At 41.4% G+C, this 8,918-nt stretch overlaps 2 pseudogenes; one reads left to right on the top strand and one right to left on the bottom strand.

Moving 5' to 3' along the window:
* Positions 1-1,680, bottom strand: part of LOC102249861 — a 43,044-nt pseudogene extending 41,364 nt beyond the window's left edge.
* Positions 1,681-2,036: 356 nt separating this feature from the next.
* On the top strand, positions 2,037-2,314 carry LOC102248367 (annotated as a pseudogene).
* The last annotated feature ends 6,604 nt before the right edge of the window (positions 2,315-8,918 follow it).

Raw genomic sequence — 8,918 nt, 5'->3', positions numbered from 1 at the left:
CATATTACCACCAAGCCAGCATTACAAGAAATGCTAAAGGGACTGCTGTAATGAGAAGAAGAAACAGAGAGAGAAAAACCTAGATACACAGAATTAAAATGGCAATAAATAAGTACCTATAATAATAACACAAAATGTAAATGGATTAAATGTTCTAATCAAAAGGCATAGGGTAGCTGAATGGATACAAAAACATGACCCAACTATGTGCTGTCTACATGAGACCCACCTTAGAACAAAAGACATGTATAGGATGTGAGTGAAGGGATGGAAAACAATTTCCAGGCAAATGGAAAAGAAAAAATGCTGGAGTAGCAATACTCATATCTGACAAACTAGACTTCAAACTGAAGGCCATCACAAGAGAAAAGAACGGTCACTACATAATACTAAAGGGATCGATCCGACAAGAGGATATAACCCTGGTAAACGTATATGCACCCAATATAGGAGCACCTAAATATATAAACAATCTTTTAGAGGATTTCACCAGAGAGATCAACAACAATACAGTCATAGTAGAGGACTTTAATACCCTGATGACTTCACTGGATAGATCTTCCAGACAAAAACTTAACAAGAAAACAGTGACTCTAATGGACACACTGGATTAAATTGACATTGATAGAACATTTCACCCCAATGCAGCAGAATATGCATTCTTTCAAGTGCATATGTATCACTTATAAAGATAGACCACATGTTAGGACACAAAACCAGTCTTTACAAGTTCAAGAAGATTGAAATCATATCAACCATTTTCTCAAATCACAGTAGAATGAAATTAGAAATCAACCACAGTAAAAACACCCAGAAAGATTCAAACACATGGAGGCTAAATAGCATGATATTAAACAACTAGAGGCCCTGCACATGAAATTCGTGTGTGGGTCCAGTCCCTAGGCCTGGCCTGCGATCAGGGCCATCTTCCCCAGCTGCCTGCAGCGAGCCCCATCCCCCGCCACCACTCACCCCCGGTTCCCCTTTCACCATCGGGTGGTCTGTGCCTGACGGCCGAGGGAAGAAACCAAGAGGTCAGCTGTTCATGCCCATACACCGGCCCCAACCATGCTGCAGGTCACCCTCTGTGTGTGGGGTGACTGGCAGGTCAGGGGCCTTGGCCTGATACTGCCCTCATCCCCCACCATCCACCCCTGGTGCCCTGTTCACCATCAGGTGATTGGAGCCTGCCGGCCAGAAAAAAAGACCGAGAGGTGGTCACTGCACCTCATAGTGACTGGTCCAGCGGTCACTCTGATCATTCTGCGTTAGGGTCAATTTGCATATTACCCTTTTATACATAGGATAGAGGCCTGGTGCACAGGTGGGTGCCAGCTGGCCTACCCTGATGAGGGCCCCGGAATGGGGTGGGGGTCCCCACAGGGGGGTGGGACTGGCTGGGGCAAGGTGCTGCAAGTGGTTTGCAGGATGACCACAATCCTGATCAGGGTGAAGATCCCCGATGGGGGGCAGGGCCGGCCTGGAGAGGGGCCGCTGGGGGTTTTCAGGCTGGCCATGCCTACAATTGGGGTAAGGGTCCCTGCTAGGGGCTGGGGCTGGCCTCGGCAAAGGGCCGCAGGAGGTTAGCAGGCTGGCCATACCCCGATTGAAGTGGGGGTCCCCGCTGGGGGGTGGGGCCAGCCGGGGCAAGGGGCTGAGGTCATTCTGGTCTCTGGTCATTCTCGTCGTTCTGCCATTTCAGTCACTGGGCTTTGAATATAGGATGATTGGGATACAACGAGATCAAGAAAGAAAGAAAAAACTTCCTGGAAACAAATGAAAATGAACACACAACAAAGCAAAATCTTTGGGACACAACAAAAGCAGTCCTGAGAGGGAAGTTCATAGCATTACAGGCCTACCTCAAAAAAACAAGAAAAACTAGTAATAAATTATCTAACTCTACAACTTAATAAGAACAAGACAAACAAGAAAAGCCCAGAGTAAACAGAAGGAAGGAAATAATAAAGATCAGATCAGAAATAAATGACATAAAGTCGAGTCATTTCCTTGGCCGGACACGGACGGTTGGTTCGCTGCACCCGCTGCTCCCGCCCCATGGCTGCCCTCCGCGGTGCTCCTCTGCTGGCAGGATGGCCCACAAGCAGATCTACTACTCAGACAAGTACTTCGACGAGCACTACGAGTACCGGCATGTCATGTTACCCAGAGAACTTTCCAAACAAGTACCCAAAACCCATCTGATGTCAGAAGAGGAGTGGAGGAGACTTGGTGTCCAACAGAGTCTTGGCTGGGTTCATTACATGATTCATGAGCCAGAGCCACATATTCTTCTCTTTATATGACCTCTTCCAAAAGATCAACAAAAATGAAGATATCTGGGGCTCGTCAATTAAATCTTTTTCAAATTTAATGTATATGTGTATATAAGTAGTAGGAAACTAATGACAATGAAAGCACAACAATCCAAAATCTAAGGGACACAATGAAAGCAGTCCTGAGAGGGAAGTTCATAGCTCTACAGGCATACCTAAAAAAATAATAATTAATTAATTTAAAAATGTTAATAAATTATCTAACCCTACAACTCAAAGAATTAGTAAGAGAGCAACAACAAAAGCCCAGAGTAAGCAGAAGGAAGGAAATAATAAAGATCAGAGCAAAAATAAATGACACAGAGGCCAAAAAAAAAATACAAAAGATCAATAAAAACAAGAGCTGGTTCTTTGAAAGGATAAACAAGATTGATGAACCTCTAGCCAGGCTCACCAAGAAGCAGACAGAGAGGACCCAAATAAAATCAGAAATGAAAGAGACCAGCCTTAGCCAGTTTGGCTCAGTGGATGAAGCATTGGCCTGCAGACTGAAAGGTCCTGGGTTCAATTCTGGTCAAGGGCACATGCCCAGGATGCAGGCTCCATCCCCAGTACAGTGCATGCAGGAGGCAGCTGATAATGATTATCTGTCATCATTGATGTTTCAATCTCTGGCCTCTCCCTTCCTCTCTGAAATCAATAAAAAAATTTTTTTTTAAAAAAGAAAGAAATGAAAGAGGTGAAATAACAACAGACCCCACATAAATACAAAGCATTCTAAAAACACACTACGAACAACTCTATTACAACACACTGGTCAACCTAGAAGAAATGGACATATTCCTAGAAAAATACAACCTTCCAAAACTCAACAAAAAAGAATAAAAAAAATCAACAGGCCGATAACTAAGGAGGAAATTGAAGCAGTCATCAAAAAACTTCCAGCAAACAAAAGCCCGGGGCCAGATGGCTTCACAGGGGAGTTTTACCAATCATTTAAAAAAGAAATAAAACCAATCCTTCTCAGACTATTCCAAAAAATTCAAGAGGAAGGCACACTTCCTAGCTCTTTCTATGAAGTCCTAATCCTAAAACCAGATAAAGACACTACAAAGAAAGAGAATTACAGGCCAATATCCCTGATGAACATAGATGCTAAAATCATCAACAAAATATCAGCAAATCAGATCCAGCAATATATTAAAAAGATCATACATCATGACCAAGTGGGATTTATTTCAGGGATGCAAGGCTGGTGCAATATTCACAAATCAATAAATGTGATACATCACATAAGCAAATTGAGAGACAAAAATCACATGATATCAATAGATGCAGAAAATGCATTTCAAAAATCTACCACCCATTTTTTATAAAAACTCAGCAAAGTGGGAATAAAGGGAGCATATCTCAACATGATAAAGGCCATATATTACAAACTTACAATGAACATCATACTCAAAATTCTAGCAAACTGGATCCAGCATTACATTAGAAAGATCATACACCATGACCAAGTGAGATTTATTCCAGGAATGCAAGACTGGCACAATATCTGCTAATCAATAAATGTGATACATCGCATAAACAAGTTGAAAGACAAAAATCACATAATCATATTAATTGATTCAGAAAAACACGCTTTCCTGATAAAAACTTTCAGCAAAGTGGGATTAGTGGGCTCATACCTCAACGTAATAAAAGCCTTATATGACAAACCTACAGCCAACATCATACTCAATGAGCAAAAACTAAAACCATTTAACCTAAAAACAGGAACAAGACAGGGATGCCCACTTTCAGCACTCTTATTTCACATAGTACTGGAAGTGCTAGTCATAGCAGTCAGACAAGAAGAATAAATAAAAGGCATCCAAATTGGAAAAGAAGAAGTAAATCTGTCCTTATTCACAGATGACATGATATTGCACTTAGAAAACCCTGAAGACTCCATCATAAAACTACTAGAATTAATAAATGAATTCAGCAATGTAGCAGGATACAAAATTAACACCCAGAAATCTATGGCTTTCTTATATACCAATAATGAACTCAAAGAAAGAGAAACCAAAAATACAATCTAATTTAACACCACAACAGAAAAATTAAGGTACCTAGGAATAAATTTAACCAAGGAGGTATAGGACCTGTACTCAGAAAATTACAGAACACTAAAAAAAGAGATGGAGGAAGACAGAAACAAATGGAAGAATATTGTGTGTTCATGGATTGGTAGAATCAACATCATTAAAATGTCCATACTACCCAAAGCAATCTACAGATTCAATGCAATCCCCATTAAAATACCAACAGCATACTTCAAAGACCTAGAACAAACTCTGTAAAAATTCATCTGGAAAAAAAAATAAAGACCCCAAATAGCTGCAGCAATCCTAAGAAAGAAGAATGAAGTGGGTGGGATCAAAATACCAGATATCAAGCTATATTACCAAGCCACTGTTCTCAAATCTACCTGGTTCTGGCACAAGAACAGATATCTAAACCAATGGAACAGAACAGAGAACCCATAAATGGACCAAGCCGTTATGCTCAGTTAATATTTGACAAAGGAGGGAAACATGCACAATGGAGTCAAGACAGTCTCTTCAATAAATGGTATTGGGAAAATTGGACAGATACATGCAAAAAAAAAAAATGAAACTAGACCACCAACTTACACCATACACAAAATAAAGTTGAAATGGGTAAAGGACTTAAACATAAGAAGGGATACTATAAAAATCTTAGAAGAAGCCACAGGCACCAAAATAGCAGGCATTTGTCATAGCAATATCTTTACCAACACAACTCCTAGGGCAATGGAAACTACGGAGAAAATAAACAAATGGGATTACATCCAAATAAAAAGCTTCTGCACAGCAAAAAAATAAATAATAAATAAATAAATAAATAAATCAACAAAACAATAAGAAAGCCCACCGCATGGGAGAAAATTTTTACCAATGTTATCTCCAATAAGGGTTCAGTCTCCAAAATTTATAGGAAACTCATACAAGTTAACAAAAGGAAGATAAACAATCCAATCAAAAAATGGGCAAAGAACCCAAGTAGACACCTTTTGAAAGAGGACATACAGGAGGCCAAGGGAAATATGAAAACATGCTCAAAGTCACTAATCATCTGAGAGATGCAAATCAAAACAACAATGAGGTACCATCTAACTCCTGTCAGGATGGCTATCATCAACAAATCAACAAGTAATAAGTGCTGGAGGGGATGTGGTGAAAAGGGAATCCTCTTTCACTGCTGGTGCGAATGCAGACTAGCACAGCCACTGTGGAGAACAGTATGGCATTTCCTCAAAATTTAAAAATGAGGAGGAACAAAGATGGCCGCATAGGTAAACGCCTGTACTTGCTGCCTCCCACAACCACATCAAAATTACAACTAAAATACAGAACAACTATCATCCAGAACTGCAAGAAAGCTGGCTGAGTGGAAATATTACAATTAGAGAGATAAAGAAGAAAACGCATTGAGACTGGTAGGAGGTGCGGAGGAGTGGAATGGGCTGGTCTGGCACCCAGATGTGCCGCTTTTTTAATTGGGAGGGAGATTGCTTCTTTGGAGGCCACCTGGAGGAACAAGGTGTCCCAACCCCATACTAGACCCCCAGCCCAGGGTTCCAGGGCTGGGGAAAGAAATCCCTACAGGCAGTAAGAACTATGGACTGTAAAAACAAGTGCAGATTGGGGCTGAGTGACCCAGCTGCTCCTCTCAAAAGGCCGGCACTGTCAACTGCATTTACAAGCTCCCACTTGCTCTGAGCTCCAGTGCCGGGCAAGGCTCTGAGGGACCCAGACAAGTATGGGGAGAAAGTGGACTGTCTGGCATGGGTCAGGAGTGCGGGGGTGGCATTCTTCCAGACAGAGGTGCTCACAGCAGTCATTGTTCCCATGCTGGGACCTCCCAGGTGCAGGGCTGACTGGCAGACATTTCTATTTGCTCTGCCCTGGAGATTCCCTGAGATCCCCTGAGATCCCACCCCACCCAATTTACAACCTCACCAAAGCTGTGTACAGTGGCTTTTGCATATGAATGGCCTATCCTTTCTCAGCCTAAAACATGTCAAACAAGCTGTAGCTGGGTCAGGGAGCCCCAAAGCTATCAGTAAAAGGCCCATGGCAGGCACCAGCACCAGCCTGCCTTGCTTCACAGCTGGGCCTCGTCTGAGCACTTCCAAACCCGATACAAAGAGGAGGAATCTGCAGATCTCTCTGTAGCTCCTGCTGGGTAGCCCGAGGCAGTGGCTGACTTTGAACCCCCTTGGAGATCCAAGAGCCTGTCTACCCAGTGGTCAGTGTGAGACAATACCAGATTATAACTCTTCACATCCATAAGTGACACACTCAAGGGGGAGACTCAGTGAGCACCAAAGCCCCACTGAAGCAAGTCCTGACCCATAAGGGTGTCTCCTCCACAGCAGCTCTTCCATTGTAAGCACAGCTGGTCCTCACAGCCAATTGGCCTGGAGGTCAATTCCTCCCAGTGATACCAACAGCAATCAAGGCTTAACTACAATAAGACTGTGCACACAGCCCACAAAGGGGTGCACCAAGAATGTGCACCTCAGGTGACTGAGGAGGCTGAGCTCATGGGCCCTATAGGACACCTATCACACAAGGCCACCTATCAACTCAAGGAGACTTAGCAGCTACCCGATATATAGAAACAAACACAGGGAAGCAGCCAAAATCTGAGACAAAGAAACCTCACAAATGAAAGAAAGCAAACTACTGGATATAGAATTCAAAACCACAGTTATAAGGTTACTCAAAAATATTCTAGAAAGCTCTGAGGAACTTAGTGAGACTTTTAAGGATCTTAGTGAGAAAAAAAAAAAAGGAAAAGGAAAAGGACCAGTCAGAAATTAAGCATACACTGACTGAAATAAAGAACAATATACAGGGATTCAACAGGAGACTAGAGGATCCCAAGAATCAAGTCAATGATTTGAAATACAAAGGAGCAAAAAGCACCTAACCAGAAGAGCAAAAAGAAAAAAAGAATTCAAAAATATGAAGATAGTGTAAGGAGCCTCTGAGACAACTTCAAGCATACCAACATCTGAATTATGGGGGTGCCAGAAGAAGAGAGAGAACAAGATATTGAAAACCTATTTGAAGAAATAATGACAGAAAATTTCCCCTACCTGGTGAAAGAAATAGACTTACAAGTCCAGGAAGCGCAGAGAACCCCAAACAAAAGGAATCCAAAGAGGACCACACCAAGACACATCAAAATTAAAATGCCAAGGGCAACAGACAAAGAGAGAATCTTAAAAGCAGCAAGAAAAAAAAACAAAACAGTTTACCTACAAGGGAGTACCCATGGGACTTTCAGCTGATTTCTCAACAGAAACTATGCAGGCCAGAAGAGAGTGGCAAGAAATATTCAAAGTGATGAATAGCAAGAACCTATAACCAAGAATACTCTTCTCAGCAAAGCTATAATTTAGAATTGAAGGTCAGATAAAGAACTCCACAGACAAGAAAAAGCTAATGGAGTTTATCATCACCAAACCAGTACTATATGAAATGCTGAAGGATATTCTTTAAGAAGAGGAAGAAGAAAAAGGTAAAGATAAAAAATTATGAACAACAAAGTGACAACAAATACATATCTATCAACAAGTGAATCTAAAAATCAAATGAATAAAAAATCTGATGAACAGAATAAACTGGTGAATGGAATAGAATCATGTGAATGGAAATGGAACAGACTGATGATTCTCAGAGGGAAGGGAGTGTGTGGGGGGGGGGTTGCAGAAAGAGATTAGACAAAGATCTTATATGCATGTATGCATTACCTATAGACACAGACAATAGGGTGGTGAGGGCCTGGGTGGGGTGGGAACCGGGTGGAGGAGAGCTATGTGGGGAAAAAAAGAGGGACATCTGTAATAATTTCAACAATAAAAATTTAAAAAAAAATAAAAACGGAACTGCCATTTGACCCAGTAATACCATTTCTAGGAATACGTATATCCCAAGAAAACAGAAACACCAATCAGAAAGGATATATGTACCCCTATGTTCATAACACCACCATTTACAATAGCTAAGATTTGAAACAGCCTAAGTGCCCATCAACAGATGAGTGGATTAGAAAACTGTAGTACATCTACACAATGGAATATTACACTACTGTATAAAAGAAGGAATTCTTACCATTTGCAACAGCATGGGTGGAAGTGGAGGGGATTATGCTAGGTGAAATAAGCCTGTCAGAGAAAGATAAATATCACATGATCTCAGTCATTTGTGGAATATAATGAACAACATAAACTGATGAACAAAAATAGGACCAGAGTCATAAAAGCATCGAATAGATTGTCCAACCTAGGAGGGAAGGCAGGGCGAGGGTGTAAGAGATCAACCAAAGGACTTATATGCATGCATATAAGCATAACCAATGGACACAGATTCAGCGGGGGGAGGCCTGTGCTGGGGGGCAGAGAGGGTGAGGAGAGGTCAAGGGGGGGAAAGAAGACTTATGTAAGACTTTAACAATAAAGAATTTAAATTAAAAACATAAATAAATAAACTGGATATGAGCAGTCTACAAAATAATAAGTACAAAGTCATGGTCATAAGGATACTCAATGAACACAGGAGATGC

The sequence above is a fragment of the Myotis brandtii genome, unplaced genomic scaffold (assembly GCF_000412655.1).
Source record: "Myotis brandtii unplaced genomic scaffold, ASM41265v1 scaffold514, whole genome shotgun sequence".
In the NCBI taxonomy this organism is placed as follows: Eukaryota; Metazoa; Chordata; class Mammalia; order Chiroptera; family Vespertilionidae; genus Myotis; species Myotis brandtii.
Note: the sequence above shows the minus strand (reverse complement) of the source record. Positions and strands in the feature narration are given on the sequence as shown.